The sequence below is a fragment of the Gopherus evgoodei genome, chromosome 10, assembly GCF_007399415.2.
Source record: "Gopherus evgoodei ecotype Sinaloan lineage chromosome 10, rGopEvg1_v1.p, whole genome shotgun sequence".
NCBI lineage: Eukaryota > Metazoa > Chordata > Testudines > Testudinidae > Gopherus > Gopherus evgoodei.
In genome coordinates this window covers 46,705,768-46,730,619 of record NC_044331.1, presented here as the reverse complement: position 1 = coordinate 46,730,619, position 24,852 = coordinate 46,705,768, and the positions used below count along the sequence as shown (strand labels likewise).

General features: G+C 48.6%; 1 long non-coding RNA gene across 1 annotated transcript; it reads left to right on the top strand.

Moving 5' to 3' along the window:
• The first annotated feature begins 6,092 nt into the window (after positions 1-6,092).
• On the top strand, positions 6,093-23,335 carry LOC115659114. The gene is made up of 3 exons (XR_004002449.1): positions 6,093-6,248; positions 19,531-19,536; positions 23,325-23,335. It is a non-coding gene; the product is annotated as an uncharacterized LOC115659114 (long non-coding RNA).
• Positions 23,336-24,852: the final 1,517 nt, after the last annotated feature.

The following is a 24,852-nucleotide window of genomic DNA, read 5'->3' as shown; positions in this document are numbered from 1 at the left end:
TGCAGGTGGTGTACAGTGAATTCTGCTGCTGCACTTTCATTATCTTAGGGCATTAGCTTATTTGTATTTTTAAGCAATGTCAAGGGCGTCTACAGCATATGGAAACAATAGCACCAGCTCTCACTATTTTGTTACAAGTCTCATGACAGCTGGTGTTTGTGTTAAAGTCCCAGCTCCTGGAGTCATGTGAATATATCTGAATCTGAATTTTCATTTAAAAAATCTGAAGTTTCTAGTTGTTCATAGTTGTAGAAAAAAACTTGAAAACTGATTCCTAAGGACTTAAAATCAGAAGACAGAAAGAACCCAAGAATTTTTTTTAAAAAATCCTCATGATTTCAAAGCCAATCTCATGATTTTTTGTGGTGGGGGGGATTTTTGAATGCTTGGAGCTGGCAATACACTGGAGACATGTTCCTTTTTTTAGCCTTTCTATATTTCTAAATAATTCAAACATCTATTTCCCAATTAGAAAGCAGAAACAATGCCTTATGATCAGTCATCACCACCATCAGCCAATTGTCAAAGGGCACAGTTTACAAAGATCCACGCTGTTGAAATTTACTCCCACCAACTGGTCACTGGGTAATGATGAGTACTGAAGCAATTTGTGAGAACAACCTCAGTTATATGAACAAGTCATGGACAGAACAAGAAGCTAAATTTGCAGTGCTGGTTATTCATGGTGATGAATCTGACTGTTCTTTGGCTGTACAGCACCTAGCACCAGGGGGTTCTAGGCCATGACAGAAGCTCAGCTGCAAATAATAATGTAAAATATATAGAATCAGAGAACTATTGGAAACTTCAAGGCACAAGTTCAGAACACACAGGAAGCATGTGACTTCCAACTCACCACTCCCCCAGATCATGACAACATACGACACAACAACAGAACACTAAGATAAAGACACAGTATCATCTATTAGTGGACGTGTTTTCTTCACTGATCATTGCAGTATTGATAACACTAGAGGCTGGGGAAGGGTGGAGAGATATCTTCTGATGATGCAGGAAGAGTTGGAGAAGCATGAAGGCAGGATGGAAGGAAGTGTCAAGTTGTTGTAGCATAGGTTGCCTTGTTGTGGCAGTCTCCATGGCATGAGGAGCAGGGGATAGACTGGGCTCATTCAGAGCCAGTGGAGCTATGCTGAATCACAGCAGTGGAGGAGCTGCCCCTATATCTTTAGCCATTATAGTGGTGAAGAAAAATGTGCATACTTGAAGCGAATGTAACTGATGCATGGATGCCTGCCCACATCTGAGAAATGTGAATTGCTCCATTAATTTCATCTGCATGTTAACTCTGAAAACCTAAGGACAGCTATTTAAATATCACCATTGTTGATTGTTTCAATGCTGACCAAAATACACAAGAAAGAAGGGCCTGAGTTTTATGAAGATCTGCCCAATTTACTGTAAGTAGCTCCCTTTTTTTGGTGCCACACATGCCTACCCCTTGGGATTGAAAGCAGAGTCAAATGGAGAAACTTCGTATTATTTTTCTCAGCCAAATGCTCAATCAGGAGAGTTGCTAAGTTGAGCATTTTGAAGGGAGAGTCCCTGCTTCCAGACAAGGCTGTAACATTTGTACAACCTGCATTGCATGCAGCTCTGTATTGTGTGCTTGGCAACTACAGAGCTGCTGAAGCTATCTTCAGAATGCTGGCAGATCTGCCTGTGTTCTGACCTGAATTCTAATTGCAACACAACAGTGAAACACCTGGCTAATAATCCCCTGGATGGTGCTTATGCTGTGTAACCAGAACCTCAGTAATGGAGGTCGGTTTGAAAAGGAGTTGTGACTGGTGGGTCACTTGGCCATGCCCTCTTCACCTACTCCACAGCAGATGAAACAATGCCAGATGGTCCCATCCAGCGCTGGGAACTTCCAGTGACAAAAATGCTCATTAAAATGCAGTGGGAGAGCAACTTCACAGCCTATGATCTGGGGAAGGAAGTGGCATCTGCTCACAGGCTGTTGTTCTGGCAGTTCAAGAACTTCAATAGCTGTAAAGGGAACTGTGATTACCAAGTCACCAAGTGCCACGGAGGAAGATGATTTTCAGAGACATTGTTGCAGTTGCTCTCCTAAGAAGTGTAGGAAGGGGACAGGTGTCTTTCTCACTCCCACTGTGGGACAATTTCCCCAAGGCCGAGCAGAGGTTGTCCATGGGGGTGGGCTTCCACCCAGAGAAGAAGTCCCTTGGGAGGGTTGCCACACAGCTGATGAAAGGTTTGTGTGTGCAGCTTCTCATGTGACTGAGGTGATGCTCACCCCTGCAGGTTCCTCACTAGTGCCCAGCTTGTTCCTCTTCATGTGAGGAAAGAGAAATAATTCAGCTCTTTCCCAAGACTCGCTGAATCCTGCAAGTTGTCAAAAGGGCCATCCTGAACTAGAGATGGGCCTAGACCCACACATCTCCAGTTCTCCCTGGAGATCCCCCAGGGCCGCCCAGATGATTCAGGGGGCCTGAGGCAAAGCAATTTCGGGGGCCCCTTCCATAAAAAAAAGTTGCAATACTATAGAATACTATATTCTCGTGGGGGCCCCCGTGGGGCCCAGGACAAATTGCCCCACTTGCCCCCTCCCCGCCCTCTTCCCTGGGTGGCCCTGGGAAAAATAAACATTTAAAAACCTTCCACATCTCAGCACAAACCCAGTTTTGAGAAAACTTCTTTTCAAGTCACCTTTACAAGTTATTACTGGTTCTCAGCATCAGCTAATGCTAAAGGGCACTAAAGCTCATTAAAAGGGTTAGACAAATATTTTCCATCAAAACATTTTTTGGATCGAAAATTAGGGAGTTTTAAAAAGCAGAAAAAAATCACAGATAATGTCTGCTTTCCTTCAAAATTTGTTGTGGTTTTTTTAATGGAAAAGCTGAAATTCGTCTGCCAAAACCTGAACATGCTTTGGGGTTTCAGAAACGTGTCCAAATATTTGCTGCTTGCTGCGTTTGATTGTTTAATGAAACAATAAAAAAAATTCTGCTTAAAAAGAAATCCAAAACTTTTGCACCACCTCAGCTTGTGATCAAACACCTGAGCCCATCCAGTCAGAGATTTTTCCAGGTTTCTGATACTCTGCTGGCTTCCTTGACTCTCATCTGTCTCCATAACTTTGGGTTCAATAAGGTTAGAACATAAGAATGGCCATGCTGGGTCAGACAAAAGATCTAGCCAGCCCAGTATCCTGTCTACCGAAAGTGGCCAGTGCCAAGTGCCCCAGAGGGAGTGAACCTAACAGGTAATGATCAAGTGATCTCTCTCCTGCCATCTATCTCCACCCTCTGACAAACAGAGGCTAGGGACACCATTCGTTACCCATCCTGGCTAATAGCCATTAATGGACTTAACCTCCATGCATTTATCTGTGTCCTAGACACTGGCTCCATGGGGTCCCTCACAAACTGGAGACGGTTACTGTGGGTTTGTCTTTAGTATAGCTTATGTACATACTCCACGAACTGAGCATTTGAGCTTGTTCCAGAATCTGGGATAAACCTATGTTGTGAAAACTGAAATGCTCAAAATAGAACATGCATGTGAATGGACACAGGGTGCTAAAATTAAATTAATCCAGGAATTCTCAAACTGGGGGTTGGGACTCCTCATGGGGTCATGAGGTTATCACTGGGAGTTGCGAACTGTCAGCCTCCACCTCAAAGCCCGCTTTGCCTCCAGCATTTATAATAGTGTTAAATATATAAAAAACTGTTTTCAGTTTATAAGGGAGGAGGGTTGCACTCAGAGATTTGCTATGTGAAAGGGGTCACCAGTACAAAAGTTTGAGAACCACTGAATTAACCCCTCTGGAGCCTCGGGGAATGCAGGGGAGGGGTCTCCATTGGTAGAGTTGGGAAGTAGGTAGGTGGTGTAGGATATTGCTCTTCTCAGGTGATCCCTCCCCATGGCTCTCTTCACTCTATCACTGTTAATCTAAAGAGGCTAATTTTAAATGAAGCTACCTTCCCCTGACATGAATCTCCCTATGGCACTGAAATTAAATGTAGACTATAATTTGGCATTTGAAAAGTGAAAGGGATGGTAGCCCTAAGGGAAAAGATAACAGCTTGGCTCTTTGTGTTAAATAGCTGTCTGCAAACCTCAAACTGCTGAATGAGCTTTAGGGTAGGGAAGGCTGTGCCTCCCCAAACAGCCTGGCCCTGCCCCCTATCTGACCCTCACCCACTTCTTGCCCCCCGACTGCCGCCTCAGAATCCCCCACTCATTCTGCTCCTTGTCCCCTCATCGCACCCCCGAGATGCCCTCCAACCACCAACCCAGGACCCCACCCCCCACATACTCTCACTGCTCCCTGTCCCCTGACTGCCCCGACCCCTTTCCGCCCCTCCGCCGAGTCCTGACAGACCCCCGGAATGCCCATGATCCAACCCCCTATTCCCCATCCCCTGACTGCCCCCCCGAACCTCTGCCCCCTCCCTGTCCCCTGACTGACCCTGGGGCTCCCTGTCCCTTATCTAACGGCCCCGAGCCCCTTACCATGTTACTTATCCCCGCCTTGCTCCTCTCCCGGAGCCTCAGTGAGCCGCATCCAGGAGTGGCCCTGGACAGAGCTAAAGCAGCGTGGCTCCACAGGACCTGAGCTCCCGCTGCTCGGCCTGGAGCTTGGAGCCCCTCCCCCTTACCATGCAGCTCTGAGTGGGAGGAGCTCAGGCCCCGCCTGAGCCATGCCATGTTAGCTCTGTCCAGGGCTGCTCCTGGATGCTGCACGCTGAGGTGCCAGGGGATGGGGGAAGGCAGGGGCAGGGCCGGGGCCGGGGGGGAGCCTCAGACATTCTCGTGGGGGCCTGGGGCAAATTGCCCCACTTGCACCACCCCCTCCCCGGGTGGCCCTGGGATCCCCCCTCCTCCAATGCTGCAGTCAAACATTTGGAGACAAGGGAAGTTCAGAGCTAGGTGAAACCATGGTGCCGTGACCCACCCCAAACTCACCGTCTCCTACCCCCTTGTACTCATGGTGGCTGCACTGCCTATAACTATGGAATCCCCTATAATGGTTACAGTCAGCCTCATTCCTGTGAATAGACTGCATCTCACCCTGCTTCCATGGGGATCTCCTATGCTCAGGGCTTGTGCAATTGCTGGATCCATTACAGAGCTTGTCCTCATATAACTCTAGGTTTCTGCCTTCTCTTTCCTCATCAGGAATCTTCCAGCCCTGCCATCAATGCATCAACCCTTTAAACCCAATCACAAAGCAACAGAAAATAGATAGAACCCTGTGAGTAAAAGCAAGTGGGAAGGAACTGTTTCCCAATAAGGTTTGTCCTCTCACTATCTCACTGTGGTTTTCTCATAACCTAATTACTTGGTGAATATACTGGCCAGCATCCTGCAGTCCGTCAAAAGGGAAAAAGGAATGGGAAAAGAAGGATCCCTGTTTTTTATGAGAAATTCATGCTAATAGCCTGCATCTGGAAAGTACTTTTAATGAGGTTTGTTTGCCTCTCTGACCAGCCTCCCAGGGGAATTGTGTAAAGAAGTGGCTGACTCAGATGACCATTGAAACAACAACTTCTAATTTGTTAAATCAGGTTATAGTTACAGGCCTGGTCTACACTACGACTTTAGGTTGAATTTAGCAGCATTACCTCTATTTAACCCTGGACCCGTTCACACAACGAAGCCCCTTTTTTTCAACTTAAAGGGCTCTTTAAATTGATTTCTTTACTCCACCTCCGACGAGGGGATTAGCGCTGAAATCGGCCTTGCTGTGTCGAATTTGGGGTAGTGTGGACACAATTAGACAGTATTGACCTCCAGGAGCTATCCCAGAATGCTCCATTGTGACCGCTCTGGATAGCGCTCTCAACTCAGATGCACTGGCCAGGTAGACAGGAAAACTTTTGAATTTCATTTCCTGTTTGGCCAGCATGGCGAGCTGATCAGCACAGGTGACCATGCAGACCTCATGCAGTGCTCATCAGCATGATATGCACATTGCCGGGGCACATTGCCTGGCCCATACTTTGTGAGAAGTCTATGACCATGTCTACGTCCTCATCACTCTCATCACCGCGCTGCCATTGCCTCCTCACCTGGTTTGGCACGAAACAATTGTCTGCCGTTGCTCTGACGGAGGGAGGGGCAACTGACGATATGGCTTACAGGGAATTAAAATCAACAAAAGGGGTGGTTTTGTATCAAGGAGAAACCCAAACAACTGTCACACAGAATGGCCCCCTCAAGGATTGAACTCAAAACCCTGGGTTTAGCAAGCTGTTGATTTCACAAAACAAATGGGATCAATTTCTTGTTTTGATCCACTCTATCTATCTTTTACATCTTAGGCTGGCAGCAGATGGTGCAGTATGACTGCTAGCTATCATCATCTCCTGGGTGCTCTGCAGAAGATGGGAATGACCTGACTGAGTCACTCCCATGTCTGCCCAGGTGCCCCAACCGATCTCACCAAAGTTGGCTAAAAGAGCATCCAGAAATATGACAACAATAGCTGCCAATCATAATGCACCATCTGTTGCCAAAAGGCAATGCAGTCCCACATCTACCAGCACCCAAGAGACATATGGTGACAGTGAGCTGAGCGGGCTCCATGCTTGCCGTGGTATGGCGTCTGCTCAGGTAACCCAGGAAAAAAGGCGCAAAACAATTGTCTGCTGTTGCTTTCACAGAGGCAGGGAGAGGGGGGCCTGATGAGATGTACCCAGAACCACCCGTGACACTGTTTTTGCACCATCAGGCATTGGGATCTCAACCCAGAATTCCAATGGGCAGTGGAGACTGCGGGAACTGTGGGATAGCTATCCACAGTGCAATGCTCCGGAAGTCAACACTAGCCTCAGTACTGTGGACGCAGTCCTCCAACTTAATGCACTTAGAGCATTTTGTGTGGGGACACACACAATAGACTGTATAAAAACAATTTCTAAAAAACTGACTTCTATAAATTCGACCTAATTTCGTAGTGTAGACATACCCTTAGAAGCACATTTGTACTTTTATTTGCTTGTAACCCTTTCTATTTTATTCCTTCCACTTGGGATCACTGAATCCTAGGTTTTATTTTTATTATAAACCAATTCAGTGTACTTGTACTAATGGAAGGGAAGGATGTGTTAGACCCACTTACGCTAACAGACTGCAGTGTATTGACTCTTTAGAGGTGCTATAAACTGAATAACTTCTGGCAGTGTTCCAGGAGAGGGCTGGACTCTGCATGGAGATGTCTCTGGGGAACTCAGGAGTTGGGGTTCACTGCAAGGCAAGGTTTGGACTGGCAGAATCCTGAAAAGTTTGCTGGTAAGGCAAACAGGTTGGGGTATCAGGGAGCTGGCACACAGCTTAGCAGTAGCAGAACTCACTTGCTGAGGCTGAGAGGGGCAACACTGGAACCCAAACAGATTTGCATGGGGCCATTCATCAAAAATAGAAAGTTTTGCAAAAACATTTTCATTTTTTTTAACATTTTACAGCAAAAATGTTTGTCATTTTTCATCAGGTTTAATTTTTGTTTATTGTTCTCTAACATCACCGCTCTGCCAAGAGGTAACAAATGTCTATCTATAACTGGGACATGTCCGGAGATGAAGGATGTAGGGTGAGAAGGGCAAGACCGACCCATCTTCATTACCACACTCCTGGCAAGGAAGGAGAGAGAGAATTAAGGATTCAGTGGGATTGATGTCCTGTTCTTTATGCTGATTGATAGCTATATGTAACACATATATCTCTACTATGGCTCATTGAACATTTTTCATCAACTTTCTTGATGGGAAATTGATTTCTTGACTAAACATTTTGTTGAAAGCATCTGCTTTCCTGAGAAAATTTCAGTTTTTTTGTCGAAAAACTGACCACCCCAAAACCCAAACATTTCTACTCAGAAATGCTCTATGGTGCCGCCTGGGAGCTGCCACTCAGGTCTCTAATGCTTCTCCTGTTCTCCAGCCAGGGAACCCAGCCCATACAGGAGAACAGGAATATGAGAGACCGGAATGGCAGATCCCATGAGGCACTGTGGCCAGGGACTGTCATGGTGCACTGCTTTCCTTCACCAAGATAGAAGATGGGGCTGAACCATGGGACATGTACTCTGACCACGGAGCCTAGTCAAATACAGAAGAAAGCAAGGATGAGTTACATGAACTACAACTCCCATGAGGCACTGTGGCAACATTTCAGCCTCAAATGACTTCAGTTTTGCTCTGAAATCTTTCCGTTTTGGAATTTTTGACGAAAAATTGAAATATTCAGTGGGGAAAATAATCCATTTTCCAACCATCTCTCATCTTCACTGATCTAGCCATGCACATGTGTATAGATATTACACATCTGTGCACATAGGCAGTGGGTTATATTCTTTTGTGGTGCCCGAGCTCCAGCAATATTCAGGGTCGGGGGCCCTGCTCCAGCAATATTTGGAGCTGGGTCTCTCCCCAGGCCATCCCTGGAGTGGACCTCGGCCACCGCGGGTCTCCCCCGCACCCCGCTGTGTCCCTGCCTGGAGTGGGTTCCGGCCTCCGCCTGCCCCCCTCCAGTGTGTCCCCCCTCCCGAATCCCTGCCTGAAAGAAAGCGCCGCGCGCCTCTCCCATGCCTGCTTGTGCTGCTGGAGTAGCACATTCCCAGGCAGAGCCCTGCTCCCAGCAGCAACTGCTGTCTGCTGCCCCAGGGTCCTAGCGCCCCCATCCTTCAATGGCAAGGCAGGCTGCCCTTACCCTGCCCCTCTGCTCTAGCCCTGAGCCTCTCCAATGCGCCAAACCCTCATCCCCAGCCAGAGCCCTCATCCTCCCACACCATGATCCTCTGCCTCAGCCCTGAGCCACCTTCTGCATCATGAATCCCTCATCCTCAGCCCCACAGCCCTCACCCCTGCACCCCCTCCTATCCCCAAACTCCCTCCCAGAGCATGCACCCCTCCTCCTTCCAACAACCCCCCTCCTGCTCTCAAACTCCCTCCTGAAGCCTGCACCCCCTCCATTTCCACCGCCTCTCACCCTCAAACTCCATCCCAGGGCCTGCACCCCTCACCCCCTCCTGCACACCCACCCCCTGCCACAACCTGGAGCCTGCACCCAGCACCTAAACTCCATCCCAGAACCTGCACCCTGCACCCCTCCTGCACCCTAATCCCCAGCTCAGGACCTGCACCCCAGACCTCCTCCTCCAACACAAACCCCCTCCCAGAGCCTTAGGCAGGTGGAGGGGCAGAGTTGGGGAGGGAGGAGTTGGGGGGGGTTGTGAGTATCACCAAAATTTCTACAAACCTGCCACCCATGTCTGTGCATGCAGCTATACCCACCCATACATAATAAGCACACTAAATATCTGGATTGTGGCATTCACTCACAGCCCACAGTGAGGTCTGAGAAGGATGGTTGTATATCAGGAGCCATAGTCCTCCCCACACCGCTGGCCCCCCAATCTCCAGGGAGGGCGGATGGTGTGTGCATACCCCCATGGGATGCTGCAGTGTACTCCACTCTCTGCAGCACTGGGCCAATCCACAGGCTGTTGTGGAAGGGGGCAGGGCCATGGCTTTGCCTGCTGTCCACCCCCTTTCAGGGCATGCCCAGGGAACAGTTATGGTGATCATGGTTCTTGCATAAACTGTGCAAGGTGAGAGGAGATGGATTTTTGCACCTTCCACAATACTTGGCCAAGGGACCACATGGTGCTGTGTGTGTGTGGCCATACTGCAGCATAAATGCTAAACACTGATAATGCCAAGGATGAGGAGCATCAGTGATTACAATTTTATTTCTAGTTCTCCCCCCAAAAAAGGTCATTGCCTTGTACAACATAGAAACTCTAAATGAATACAAAAGCCTTGTTTGTCTCCACGATTTATCCCTCTATTTTCTCTGTGATGCATTCCATCCATCATGTTTATAGCTCCCTTGGAGAATGGATGGGGACAGATGCTCAGCTGGATTGGGACTGACATCTCTTTCAATGCTCCAAGGCTTTTCGATCTCTCCAGTGTTGGTTTTGTGCTGGCTCTGTTTCTGGGGACAGGAGGAGTTAAGGTAGGTGAAGATGGGGATGCTGCCTCTGGGGCGGTGATGGCACAGAGGACAATGTTTCAAATGAGGCAAGCCTGCTTCCAAACTGAGAGAGCTGACAGAACTCCAACCCAGAGTGAAAGGGCATCTGGTAAGACCTACAGAAAAACAATGTTGTCTGCTAATGGAGCTGTCCTGTTGTCACCACACCCCGGGCAATGCCCACCAGGGACAAGCTCATCTCACATTGGTAGGGCTGGCAGATGATTTCATCTTAGCTCAGCTGGTGTAGCAGTGGCTGCCCAATCTCTACAAGGGTCTCAGTTAAAGTCTCTACTGCAGTAATGTGAGCTTCCAGGATTCAGATAAGGTGTATCCAGGGTGGTTCTGGCTCAGTGGATGGAAGACAGAACATCATTGATTTAGCTCATGCTTCTAAGTTCCAGATGTCGTTGTGAGGGCCCATCTCTATAAAATGGATTGGAACCAGGGCCGGCCTAGGCGAAACCTCCACCTTGCGCCTTCCCCTCCCACGCCCCCGTCCTGAGGCGCCCCCCCCACAGCAGCTCCCCCCCCCATCCTGAGGCACCCCCCTTGTGGCAGCTCCCAACCCCCCACCCTCTGCCCTGAGGCACCCCCCACCCCAGCTCACCCCTGCTCCGCGCACAAGCACTCCGAGCATGCCGTCGCTGCTTTACTTCTCCCACCTCCCAGGCTTGCAGTGCCTAAGCTGATTGGAGCCACAAGCCTGGGAGGCGGGAGAAGTGAAGCAGCTCACCCCTGCCCTGTCTCCTCCCCGAGTACGCTGTGCCTGCTTCACTTCTCCCTCCTCCCAGGCTTGAAGTGCCAATCAGCTTAGGCACCGCAAGCCTGGGAAGTGGGAGAAGTGAAGCGGCCATGGCGTGCTTGGGCAGGAGGCGGGGCAGGGGTGAGCTGGGGCGGGGAGTTCCCCTGTGTGCCGCACCTCCCCACCTTACTTGTTGCAGGTGGCCCTCTCCGCGCTCCCCTGCCCAGCTCCCTCTGCCTAAATGCTGGCAGCGACCGGGGCAGCCAAAGATCCAGCCGCCGTGGTCGCTGCTGAAGAAAATGGCCCCCCTCAAATGCCAGTGCCCTAGGCAACCACCTAGGTCACCTAAATGGTTGCACCGGCCTTGATTGGAACCAGAACTGAACTTGATTGAACTCAGAGGCAGTTGAAATTGATAGCCAGAGCTGAAGTGTGACTAGAAGGGTCCTTACACATGTGTATGTGTTTATGCCAGAGGTCGACAACCTTTCAGAAGTGATGTACCGAGTCTTTATTTATTCTCTCTAATGTAAGGTTTCACATGCCAGTAATACATTTTAATGTTTTTAGAAGATCTCTTTCTATAGTCTATAATATATAACTAAACTATTGTTGTATGTAAAGTAAATAAGTTTTTAAAAAGTTTAAGAAGCTTCATTTAAAATTAAATTAAAATGCAGAGCCCCCTAGACTGGTGGCCAGGAGGTGGGCAGTGTGAGTGCCACTGAAAATCAGCTCGTGTGCTGCCTTTGGCACACGTGCTATACGTTGCCTACCCCTGATTTAGGCTCTAAAGTGGCAATATCTCCCCATTTCACATTCAAAATTAGTGTCTTATGCTTTTAATAATTTTAGTGTAAGACAAGCCTGTTGGAATAAAAGCAACATTTAATAAGTGGCTGTGTTAGAGTGCAGAGACATGGATCACTTTCAGAAGCAGACTGTAAGTTTGATGCCCCGCTTTCAGAGGGAAGATTAATGATCTTTAATGGCAAAATAAGTGTGAGTAGCTGTGAGCACAGCTTACATTAATTTGCATCCTGTGAGCGCTGTGTAGGCAGCTGACTCTAGTGCACATTGGAATGAAACAAGGGGAAAACAGCCAGTTGTGCACACGGCTTGGGTAGCTGGTATTAATGGGCCTGCTCCTCCAGGCCAGTCTGGGTGATCCTTTACACCCGTGGGCAAAATGGGTGCAAAAAACCATTGCTTGTGCAAGTGAGGGAAGATTCTAGGAACATTTTAAACTCATTCTGCACAGCTCTAAATGGGTGCATGAGATACAGGTACAACATACTTGTGAAGTGTGTGTTGAGTCTGCCCCTCATAGTTATCCAGATAGATAGGAAGTGAGAACAGTGTACGTATGGTGATGATACGGTGGGAGGTGTGTGTAAGGTGATGACAGATTGATTGTACTATATCTATCATACAAGTATAGCATTGTGACGGGGTGCGACTCACCATTGCAGCATCCCCTGCTGGATGTCATGGGGATCAGATCTGATAGCCAATGTGTCCTCTTCTGGTGGCATCTCACCACTGTCACTTCTGCTTCCAGGACCCATGTCTCTCCCAGGACCCTGGCATCCTTTTCGTGACACAGCCCTCCGGCTGTGCTGCACTCTGTGCTCCCCCTTCCAGGGGACAATATCGCAGTCCGCTGTCCAGCCACTTCCCTCAGTGGCTTCTGCAGCCGATTGTCAGGCCACTTACTCAATGGCAAGGCAGGGGGGCGGGGAACCTGGGCCTGCTTCCTGCTCCAGGTCCTGGCCCAGAGACCCTGTAGATGGCAGCCATGCGCTGCATCCCCTCCAACCTGGGCCACTTCCCTGTGTCACCCAGAACCCTCTTTGCCCTAGTCTGCAGATCCCTGCAGCTCACCAGGAGCTGCCGTTAGCTCTCCAGGTCTCTGCCTGCAGCACTGCTCTGTCTGGGGTGCTTGCTGCCTGCAGCCTGCAAGGCAGACAGTCTTCCTCCTTCCTCAAGCTCCAGGAATGACTGAAGCTGCTCTGCAGCCCATTTTATATGGGCCTGCCAGGCCCTGATTGACTGGTCCTCACAGCCACTCTCTGATTTGCTGCCTCCTGTGCAACCTCTCAAGGGCTCTATTGACCCCTTAGAGCCCAGTGTGGAGCAGGTGCCCCATCACATGCATGTTTGGAAAGGAAATGTTGCACCCTGCTCTAGTGGCTGCGCCACACAAAGGATAACAGCCTTACTACTACTGCTAGCTAACAGAGTTATTCCATTAGATTAAGTAGTAAATGCCTGTGCTTTGGTACTAAAGGTCCCATGTTCAAGCAATGGCCCATGCTGAGGGTTGTTTCACCAAGTTGTGGAGAATCAGTTGCTTTTCTGAGATATCCCCTCTGTCATAGCCTGACCTATAGGCACAAAAGCTCTGTGCTGCGATGCAGGGCCCATTCAGGTTCTGAGTTCCCAGTCAAGCAGTAAATCAACTCCTGCTGGTCACTACTTTGAAAACACACCTTATGTATTGCAATGTTTGAAGGTGAACTGTGATGCTCCCTTAATGGCATCCCACAGGCTCTTGAGAAGGAAAGGGCATTTGGATGTGGCTGACAGATGCAACTGATGCTTTACTTGGATGTGTGAGCCTAAAATGCCTTTGAGATCATGGCTGCTCTCGACTGCAGGTGACCTGATTTCAGTAACAGTGCCCAGAGGAAAGGTTTGAGAAGTATTACATTGAGACAATAAAGAGCCAGCTGTTCCAGGAAGCACGGAATTTAGGCAATAGCAATTGTTCACTACTCTATATTTGTTCATCATTGTACTATACTGCACAGTACCTGATTTCCCTAGGTCAGCAAAGCACCTCTGTGCCACAGAAGTCAAGTCTAGAGATGGATTTAAGCATATACCTAGTGTTAAGCAGGAGCACAATTAAACATAGCAGTTTTCATCAGTAGATCTCAAAGTGCTTCATAAAGGAGGCAAGTCTCATTATCCTCACTTTACAGACAAGGAAATTGAGGCACAAAGCAGTGATGTGACTTGCCCAAGACCAGCCAATAGGCTTGGGGCAGACCTGGGACTAGAACTCAGATTTCCTGGGTTACAGTCCCATGTTCCATCTACTAAACCACACTGCCTCACATCAACAGAAGCTAACCAAACTATTCCCATGATACAAGGAAATACTTTTTCATACAAAATGTAATCAGACTGTGGAACTCACTGCCACTGGAAGTTGTTGAGACCAAGAGCTTAATAAGATTCAAACTGGGGTTGAGTAATAGCCATGTTAGTCTGGATCTGTAAAAGCAGCAAAGAGTCCTGTGGCACCTTATAGACTAACAGACGTATTGGAGCATGAGCTTTCATGGGTGAATACCCACTTTGTTGGATGCATGGGGTTGGGTATTTATCTGGCTATTCTTGATAGCCATTGTTACCATAATTAATGACAACATAAATTTTGGTAGGGGTATTAAACCTCATGCTTCACGGTTTAAGCCAATCTCTTACAATTAGAGAGCAGGATAAGACCTGCTGAGCGGGACAGATTATACCACATGTGCTACTGCAAGGTTCCTACACCTTTCTCTGAAGAATCTGGCACTGGTCCCTATGAGAGACTGGATCCTGGACTAGACTGACTTTGTATCTAATCCAGTTGGGCAATCCCTTTGTTCCTATGCCCAAGGTCACAGTGTGATAACAGAACCCAGCAGCCCATCTCCCTGCTTTAGCTACTAGACCACAGTGACTGAAGGAAAATACTGTTTGCAAGTGAGGAAAGAAATGTTATATTCATGCTTCATGTTGTATAAGCCACAATGATAAATGAAATCTGGTTTGAACATTTTTTACCCGCTGGTGAACTAGTCTAAATATATGCCTCTCACATTGAGGCTTGGATTTTCAGCAGAGATCTAACACATGCCACAAAACTCTAATTGAGACAGCCAGTGGGACAGAAATGAACTACAAGCATCCGGGAATTCCTGACCTCAGTCAGCTGCTGATGTGCCACTCACAGGTGCCTTCAGGCAGTTCAGAAAGGAAGGAAGGGATGGGATAGGAGAGTCTGAGAATTCAGAACAAACTTGGGGAGCTGTGTCCTTCTCAGTAGCTCTAGCTAGTATCACACTGAGCTGATAAATTGCATATTGGATGTGAGGAGAGCAGGCAGAAGCTAAGAAAGCTGGGATTTTTATCTCCTGAGAAGAGTAGGTGAAGATTAAGCATGTGACTTCTGTTGGTGTATTTCTATGTGTAACATTCAGTGGGGGTGTTTTGGTTGGCTAGCTCCCAGTACTAAAAGAATGGAGAGAGGCCAATGCTCCAGGTCAGCCTGAATGACAGTGTGGGCAGGCTAATCAAGGAGTAAGGAGGCCAGGGTGGGTCCCATCCTCCCTGTGAGCTGGAATTGCCTGGGTCAGACAGAGTGGGGCTAAACTAAGGAGAGAGCAGGGGTGCAAGCTGAGCTAGGGAACAGAACTGTGCTAGCCAGAAGGACCAGAAAAACAGCCCAGGAAGTAGGTCAGAGCTGGGTGCAGAATCATGGAAGCAGCTCACGGAGCAGATCCTGTGCTGGGAGCAGGGCTGCAGGCACAGAGCCAGAGAAGCAGCCTAGGAGGCTGGAGGGAGAGCAGCAGCAGCATCAGTGTTGAGGCAGAGTGGAGCTGGAGCTAGAACAATGGAGGCGGGGCTGGAGCTGGAGCAGTCTGAAGCCAGATGCGGTGAGCAATTGGGGCCAGCCAAGGGGGGACCCTGGGCAAAGGGCCCAGTGCAGAAGGACACCCCCAGCCAAGGGTCCTTGCAGGACAGACTGGGAGGGGGATCTTAACCCGATGGGGGGCTGGCCCTGGGAAGAAGGGTCCCACCATCCAAAGCCCGGTGGTGTGTGGCCACCACCAGAGCAAGTGTCTAACCCACAGCATCCCTGTAGCACAGCCAGGGCCTGAGAAGGAGGCCTGAGGCCTCAGACCCACAAGGAACAGACTGTAAACTGGCCTGTAATTCCAGAGACACTGTTTGTAATGTTCCCTGCCACAGAGCGGGGTGATGTGTTTTCCTTTAACCTTTTCTATTTTTCCTTATTCTTTTTTAAATTAATTGTTGATTAAATAACTTGTATTTGCTTTAAATTGTATGTAATGATCAGTGGGTCAGGGAAGTGTCCAGTGTGGAGAGAATACTCTGGAGTGGGGACACCCTAGCCCTTGTCCTAGGTGACCACAGCAGGGTTGGGGGTCAAGCCCCCCAGGAATCCTGGGCCCAGCCCTGTCGGGGTTACGAGATCTCTGCCAGACAGGAGAGTGGAAGGGGAGTCCTCAAGGGCAGGGAGGCCTCTGAGTAAAGGAAGTGGGAGCGAGGACTCAGATCATTTCACTGGAGTATTGCAGAAGCCAGGAAAGTTCCCCACAATAGCGGGACCATTCCCCCACTTACATAATGGACTGGATGGGCAGCAGAATGCATGCAATGAGTGTGTGCCTGGGAGATCCTCTGCGTGTGTGCACACATAGTCTGCACACAGCCGGCAATGCATGCGTGCCCAATAAGTGTGCCTGGGAGAACCTCTATGTGTATGTGCACATGTAACCTGCACACAGCTGGCAGTGTGCACATGCGTGTGTGTTTGCGCATACCCAGTGAGTGTGCCTGGGAGAACATCTGTGTGTGCACACACACCCTGCGCACAGCTGGCAGTGTGTTCATGTGTGCGTGCATGCCCAATGAGTGTGTACCTTGGAGAACCTCTGTGTGTGTTGACACATAGCTGGTGTGCTACCAGCAGTCTCTGTGTGTGTGTACGATGAGTGTGTGCCTGGGAGAGCCTGTGTGTGTGTAGCCTGTGTGCAGCTGGCAGTGTGTGCATTTCTGTGCGTGCGTGCTCAAGGAGTGTGTACCTGCCTGGGAGATCCTCTGTATGTGTGCACATGTACCCTGTGTGCAGCCGTCAGTGTGTGTGTGTGCAATGAGTGTGCGCCTGGGAGAGTCTTTCTGTGTGTGTCTAGCCTGCATGCAGCTGGCAGTGGTGTGTGTGTGTGTGTGTGTGTGATGAGTGTGCACCTGGGAGAACCTCTGTGTGTGAGCTCTGGTGTGAGTGGCATATGCGCTATTAGAAGTCAGGACGTTTGTACGATGCACTGCCTCTGCCTGTGGTAGCCAGCATGTGCTGAGCCAGGCTGGGTGCTGGCACAGCTGAAAGCGCTAATAGGGTGACACAATAACAGATAACACGATAACAGATCTGCGTTGATACTAGTCAGTATGGGAGGCGAGGGGAGAGTATAGCTCATGCAGCAAAGTGAGCCAGACTAAACTATACTGACTCATCCCTCCTGGCAGGGCTCTGCAGCCTCTACTGCTGTACCAGGCCTTCCAGGACACCAGATGAAGCAGTAGGGCTGGGGCCTCCCTGCTTCACACCCAGGCTATTTGGGGCTGCTCTATCCGTCCCTCGCTCAGGTTGGGAACCCAGGCCAGGATGTTTGCTGGACAGTGTGCACAGGACCATTCCAGGGGCTCCCCCGATGTGACTGGAGGATTTGCCATGTGCTAACTCTCGCCCCGTGGCAATGATTGTGTGCCTGAGAGAGCCTCTATGTGTGTGCACATGTAGCCTGCACACAGCCAGCAATGCGTGCGCCCCCAATGAGTGTGTGCCTGGGAGAATGTCTGTGTGTGTGCACATGTAGCCTGTTCACAGCTGGCAGTGTGTGTGTGTGCACATGTTCAATAAGTGTATGCCTGGGAGAACCTCTGAGCTCTGCCTCACACATGGCTACAGAGCAAGGTCTTCAGCAAATGGAATGCAACACACCACTCACCCACTTAGACAACCTGGCAACAGCGAGCTGCAGGAAAAAAGATCTGTGCCCAAGAATCAAAGATGCTCTATCATGTAATCTCTGTAAGGGACTCAGACCCACTAGGGATCATTCGCTGCACGCCTAACTTAGGGTATGTCTACACTATGGGATAATTCCGATTTTACATAAACCAGTTTTATAAAATAGATTGTATAAAGTCGAGTGCACACGGCCGCAGTAAGCACATTAATTCGGCAGTGTGCATCCATGGTCCGAGGCTAGCGTTGATTTCCAGAGCGTTGCACTGTGGGTAGCTATTCTGTAGCTATCCCATAGTTCCCGCAGTCTCCGCCGCCCCTTAGAATTCTGGGTTGAGAGCCCAGTGGCTGATGGGGCAAAAATCATTGTTGCGGGTGGTTCTGGGTAAATGTCGTCAGTCATTCCTTCCTCCAGGAAAGCAACGGCAGACAATCATTTCACGCCGTTTTTCCCTGGATTGCCCTGGCAGACGCCATAGCACAGCAACCATGGAGCCCGTTCAGCTTTTTTTTTTTTTTTTTACAGTCACTGTATGTGTACTGCATGCTGCGGACAGAGGCGATACTCCAGCGCTACACAGCAGCATTCATTTGCTTTTGCATGATAGCAGAGAAGGTTATCAGTTGTTCTGCACTATCTGCTGCTAGTGTACTTTGGCACTGAGGTGACAGTTATCCATCCTTCTGTGCTGTCTACTACTATCATAGGTGCCCCTGGCTGTAATCCATTGGGGGTGCAAAAGCAAAACTGGGAATGACTCTCCAAGTCAATTTCTTCTTTATGATTTCTTAAAAATAGTTAGTCCTGCTTAGAAAATGGGGCAAATGTACTAGAGAAGCAGTGTATCAGAGAATATAGCTGTTCCATGTCAGATTCTGCAGAAATGATGAGGTATATGCCATTCATGGGGGGTGCCCATGCTACAACCCCACCTGTTGCTTCCCTCCTCCCCCAACCTTCCTGGGCTACTGTGGTAGTGTCCCCCCCCATTTTTGTCATGAAGTTATAAAGAATGCAGGAATTAGAAACAGTGACTTGTTAGTGAGATAAAATGAGGGGGAGGCAGCCTCCCCGTGCTATGACAGTCCAGGCAGGACATTAAGTGGTGCAAGGGAGAGGATGATAGTCCAGGCAGGACAGAATCTTTTCTTTACACAGGAAAGGGAAGGGACTGATGGAATTCAGCCCCCAGTGGCTATGATGAAGACGGTTACCAGCTGTTCTGTCCCATCTACTGGGAATGACCAGGAATCATTTCCTATTTTTACCCAGGCACCCTTGAGACCAGCCAGGGGTATTCAGCAGTTATCAAGCATGTACCATCTGGCATCAGGGAAGAGGAGTAGATACTGCTCTTTACTGCCGCAGCATCGCGTCTACCAGCAGCATTCAGTAGACATAGGGTGACATTAAAAAAAAGTCAAGAAACGATTTTTTTCCCTTTTCTTTCATGTGCTGGCGGGGAGGGGGTACATTGAGCAGCTATTCCCTGAACCACGCCCAACAATGTGTTTGAACCTAAGGCATTGGGAGCTCAGCCAAGAATGCAAATACTTTTTGGAGACTGCTGGGGACTGTGGGATAGCTGGTCCTCAGTACCCCCTCCCTCTCTCCATGAGCATCCATTTGAGTCTCTGGCTTCCCGTTATGCTTGTCACACAGCACTGTGTAGCCTGTAGATTTTTTTTTTTCAAACGCTTTGGCATTTCGTCTTCTGTAACGGAGCTGTGATAGAACAGATTTGTTTCCCCATACGCCGATCAGATCCAGTATCTCCCGTACGGTCCATGCTGGAGCTCTTTTTGGATTTGGGACTGCATTGCCACCCGTGCTGATCAGAGCTCCACGCTGGGCAAACAGGAAATGAAAATCAAAATTTCGCTGTGCTTTTCTTGTTTACCTGGCCACTGCATCCGAGCTGAGATTGCTGTCCAGAGTGGTCACAGTGGTGCACTGTGGGATACCGCCCGGAGGCCAATACCGTCGATTTGCGGCCACACTAACCCTAATCCGATATGGTAATACTGATTTTAGCGCTACTCATCTTTTCGGGGAGGAGTACAGAAACCGATTTAAAGAGCCCTTTATAGCGATATAAAGGGCCTCGTAGTGTGGACGGGTACAGCATTAAATCGGTTTAATGCTGCTAAAATCGGTTTAAACGCGTAGTGTAGACCAGGCCTTAGAGAGAAATAGTATGGCAGGGCAGGTGCTCACTGAGCACCCCCTTGTGGCCAGGGGTCACTTTGCAGGCACTCTGCCCTAGTAGGCCCCTTAAGAACTCCACACACTCTCCTTGTGGCTAACGGTACCCCTAGCCAGGGATGCTTTACAAATGGAAAAGGTTCAAACAATCCACAGAGTCCCTAACCTGGGTCTTCTACGACACATGGAGCTCTCTCCTTCCTTCCTTTCTCCCAGGCTCCTCCACCCAGAGCTGCCTGTCCCAGTCCCCTCTGGCTGGAGCTGTTCTACCCTGGCTTTTGTCAATCACAGCCTCTAGCTTCCTGCTGCTTTTTATAAGGAATCCTCTGATGCAACCCAAGTGTGCCTCTTTAATAATCAGCCCTCCAGTGCCTCAGGGACAAGACAACCTGTTACAGATAGATAGGATCTAGCTTCCAAGCTTGGAAAGGGTAAGCTATTATCCTTGCCTAGCAGCACTGAATATAAAATCTTGCTTCTTCTCCAAGAGTACATCATGTCAAATTGTATCCCTTGGCGAACACTAGCCAAGCATCCACTGGAATTATCTATCTGTGCCACCTGTGACTGACAGCCTGTAGGGTGAGCCTGCCTCATGTCCAGCAGAAGCCAGAGTATGGATTTCATGTTGGGGAACAATTTCAGAGATAATAATCTCATTTTAGATACACCATGGGGGGAGATGAAATCGCACCTTGAGGCACTACTCTGAGTGAAAGGTGGTACATACACTGCACCACCCCAGAAGCCTAGGGGGCAGCATATCTTGGTAAAACCCCTGGAGAGACAATCCCCTCCCCACTGCCTCCTTATCGGAAAGTGGCAGGATAGTAATTTGAGGTTGGCCTATCCCAGTTGCTAAGTACTACACTTCCCATGCCAGCTCAGCTGCACTGGCCAATGCACTGAAGGCAGAGCCTCCACTTGAGGGTAGGGACCCAAGATTGGGAAAGCTCATGCTGGGGTGTAAGGGAGTTTTCACTCCTCTGTTCCATTGTACAGTCCAAGTCACACCTACTCGAATGACTCCAGAGCAGAATTTGGGTGCTGGGGAAGTGAACAGATGGGACATGTGACGTGCTGGAAGAAGTTAAAGTTCAGGGTAAAGACATTTGTGTCTGCACACATGGGAACCATTCATAGGCCAGGCATGATCTTGATACCTTGTGAGCCAGATCCGAGTGAGATCACTGGGCGGGCATACAAAGGAAAGAGATTGCCTGATTCCTAAAATTTAAGGCCAGAAGGGACCATTTTAATAATCTAGTCTGACCTCCTGCATAACACAGGCCAGAGAATCTCCATCCAGCTCATACTTGATGGTAGATGCTCTAGCATACTTTTTAAAAAGCCATCCAATCTGATGTGAAGACTCCAAGTGACAGAAAATCCTCCCTGTCCCTCGATGAGCTAGTCCAATGGTCAGCTACTCTCACTGTTAAACCTTTGCACCTGAGCGAGCTGAGCTTACCTTGCTTCAACTCCCTGGTGAGCAAGGTACCTAGCAAAAGCAATAACCCAGGGGAAGGGTTATGTGAGAGCTACACTCTAAGGGTTCCCTCCCCACTCTGATCTTTGGGGTAGAGATGTGGGGATCCGCATGAAAGACCCCCTAAGCTTATTCTATCAGCTTAGGTAAAAACTTCCCCAAGGCACAAATCCTTTCCTTGTTCTTGAACAGTATTGCTACCACCACCAAGTGATTTAGACAAAGATTCAGGAAAAGGACCACTTGGAGTCCCTATTTCCCCAAAATATCCCCCCAAACCCCTTCAGCCCCTTTACTGCAGAGGCTTGAGAATAATATACCAACCAATTGCCTTTAATAAAAGTACAGACAAGACTCTTCATTTTTTAAATCAATCAGGTTCTTAAAAGAAGAACTTTATTATAAAGAAAAAGGTAAAGGAAGCACTTCTGTAAAATCAGGATGGAAGGTAATTTTATAGGGTGTAAAAGGATTTAAAACACAGAGGATTCTCCTCTAGGCTCAACTTTAAAGTTACAAAAACAAGAATAAACCTCCCTCTTAGTATGGGGAAAATTCACAAGCTAAAACAAAAGATAATCTAACACACTTCCTTGCCTTTACTTACGATTTCTGTAATTTTAGATGTATTATTTCAAGGTATCTTTTCAAGAGATGGGTTACCTGCTTGGTCTCTCTCTCTCTCTCTAGCCAGAGGGAACAAAAAGAGCACAAACAAAACCTTCCCCCTGAAATTTGAAAGTGTCTTCTTTTCCCATTGGTCCTTCTGGTCAGGTGCCAATTAGGTTAATTAAACTGATTAACCCCTTTCAGATAATATGATTCTCTACCTCTGGCCAGGAGGGATTTTATGTTACTGCGTACATAAAGGTTGTTACCTTTCCTTTATATTTATAACATACACCTACAGACCTGGTAACATTTCTAGCAAACCCTGGCTGCAAGGATCTTTTATGGGGTACACCCTGCTCCCCCTGCCTAGCCTGCCCATCCTCCAGGGATGGGGCCCCAGAACAGTAGGCACTGAATGCATTGGAGCATTCCATTATCATGCAAAGCACCTCTCAGTTGGTTTGCTGCCCCAAACTGGGAGTTTGGCTGCAGCATCAGGTGCAGGGCCTGGGTTTAATACGTCCCAGAGCCAGCTGGTACCAGGCTGGGAAATCTAGCCACACCAGTGTGACGGCTCATGCATCAGGGCTAGCCTGCCACATTAGCTTCATAGGGGCAGATTATCCCACATCTGCCTATTAGAGGGTTGTGCAGTGTCTGTTGAAGCATCTGCAGCTGGCCACTATCAGAGGCTGGAGACTGGACTCAAGAGACCATGAGTCTGATCCAGTCTGGCAATTCCTGTGTTCCTAGGAGACCAGGCTGAGCAATACCATACCAATACCAGTCCATCAGGAGTTGCAGCTGCTTCAAAGCATGCTCCCCACTGCCGTACGGGAGCAGCTAAGCTGAGCCTTTCCACAGAAACGTTACTTACATTGCTGGTAATATTTTCAAGAGCTGCCCAACTGACTCGGTCACCCGAGAGACTTCATTCTCTGTGAAAGTCAGCCAACCATTCCTGCTAATTAAAACAGAATCCGGCCCCAAAGTCCGCCGGGAACCCGAGTCAAAGAAGACAAAAGGCAGACAAGGGTATCCATATCAATAACACAGATTTTATCAAAATCAATGGCTGCTGCACAGTTGCTGCCTTTCCATAAATCTCCATGGGGTTAGTCTGGAGGATCCAAGCTGGTCTGGTGGGGAATAATCGATTTCTCACCCAGTCTGTGTGTCATATGTCTAATAAAAATATGCAAAGTTTAAAACAAATGAGGGCTTTGGGGTTTCTTTTCTATCCACTGGTGGCACAGCACAGCTGTGTCTTTTGCTTCCACACAGTCTTCGTGGTGCTAAAGTATCCTTGGGAACTGCTCTTGAGCCTGGACCTGTATCTGCGCTCATGCTGTAAAACATACCATAAGTCAGTAGTTCTCAAACTTTTGTACTGATGACCCCTTTCACATAGCAAACCTCTGAGTGTGACCCCCCGCCAATAAATTAAAAACACTTTTTTATATATTTAACACCATTATAAATGCTGAATGCAAAGTGGAGTTTGGGGTGGAGGCTGACAGCTTGTGACCCCCCCCCATGTAATAACCTCCTGGCTCCCTGAAGGATCCTGACCTCCAGTTTGAGAACTCCTGCCTTAAGTACTGCTAAACAATAAGCAGTTCTCCAAGCTATAACTACCTATACAGTCAGTTAAACATACTTAGTAAGAATATGGGGAATACTGTTATCCAGTGAGCCTCAACAATGGTACAATCAGGGCCTTGCTTTTATATACCAACCAAGGCACAGCCCTGCGCCACCTAATAGCACATAGAAGCATTAACTGAGTATTGACTCCAACAGAAGAGAACACCATCTCTTGAGCTACCAATGCGACTCCTTACAACATGGAGTTTCCTTTAAGGTCTCCCTCCCATCCAAGTACTAAACAAGCTTGACTATACTTAGCTCACAAATGTACAATGCTCACACCCAAGGAGGCATAGCTAAAAGCAGTGTAGCACTGCTCGTATAGATATGTAAAATCATTAAAAATAGCTGAAGCAAGCAATGCAGCTTATTTACACTAATCCCTTTGGGAGTTAACAAGAGAGTTGGGATTGACTCTCCTACATTTCCCAGACTGCTCCAGCTCCATGCAGGCTGTCCCAAGGCCTAAACTCACACACATCTCTGCTGGAGGCTTGGAGGAGGCAGCCATGAGTGACAGCTGGCCTAGCACAAGGAATGCAAAGGAGAGGAGGGACAAGACCAAGAGCAGGAAAGAACAGAAACATGCCACACTGCAAGTACACTAAGAACTTCTGTAAAGAGGGAGGGGAGGAGTCCTGGGCCTATTGGCAAGCCAGTCAGCCCACAGAAGACTGCTCATTCATTGAAACAGGCAGGTGCTTTTAGACCACAGTGAGAGCTCTGTTTGATGCACACTGTTTGAAAAATCCAGCCACTGTCCTGGCCTAAGTGAAAGGGAGCTGAAAGACGAGTCTTTCAGCAGAAAGGGGAACTGTCACCTCTTAAAGGTGTTAGGCCTGAATTAGAGTCCCTGACATCTTTGGCGACTCCGCCGGGACCCGTCTAACTCTCCGGCGGGGGATCGGACCCTGAGGCAACGCTGCGCACATCCTCCGGTTTAGAGGAGCCTTGCCTGGTGATCTGATCTCTGCGTCGGCAATAAGGTGTGTTCTGTAAACCAGCTAAAGCTCGTAGAAATCCAGCAACGTCCACCTACCCGTTGAGTAGGGTCCAGGTTGTTGGGGTTAGAGTCCCTGACAACTTAGGCCTGGGTTAGAGTCCCTGACAAAGGGATGAAGGCTATTGCAGTTGCTGCCCTGATGACATTTCTCTAAAGCAGGGTTCTCATCGTGGGGGCCATGACATCTGAGAGTTGAAAATAGGTTTCAAGTGAGAGAGGACTGCCCTCTCTTTCTTCCTGGCTAGAGGGGAGGAGATGGCTGGGTGGTGGCATAGGGAAAGCTGAA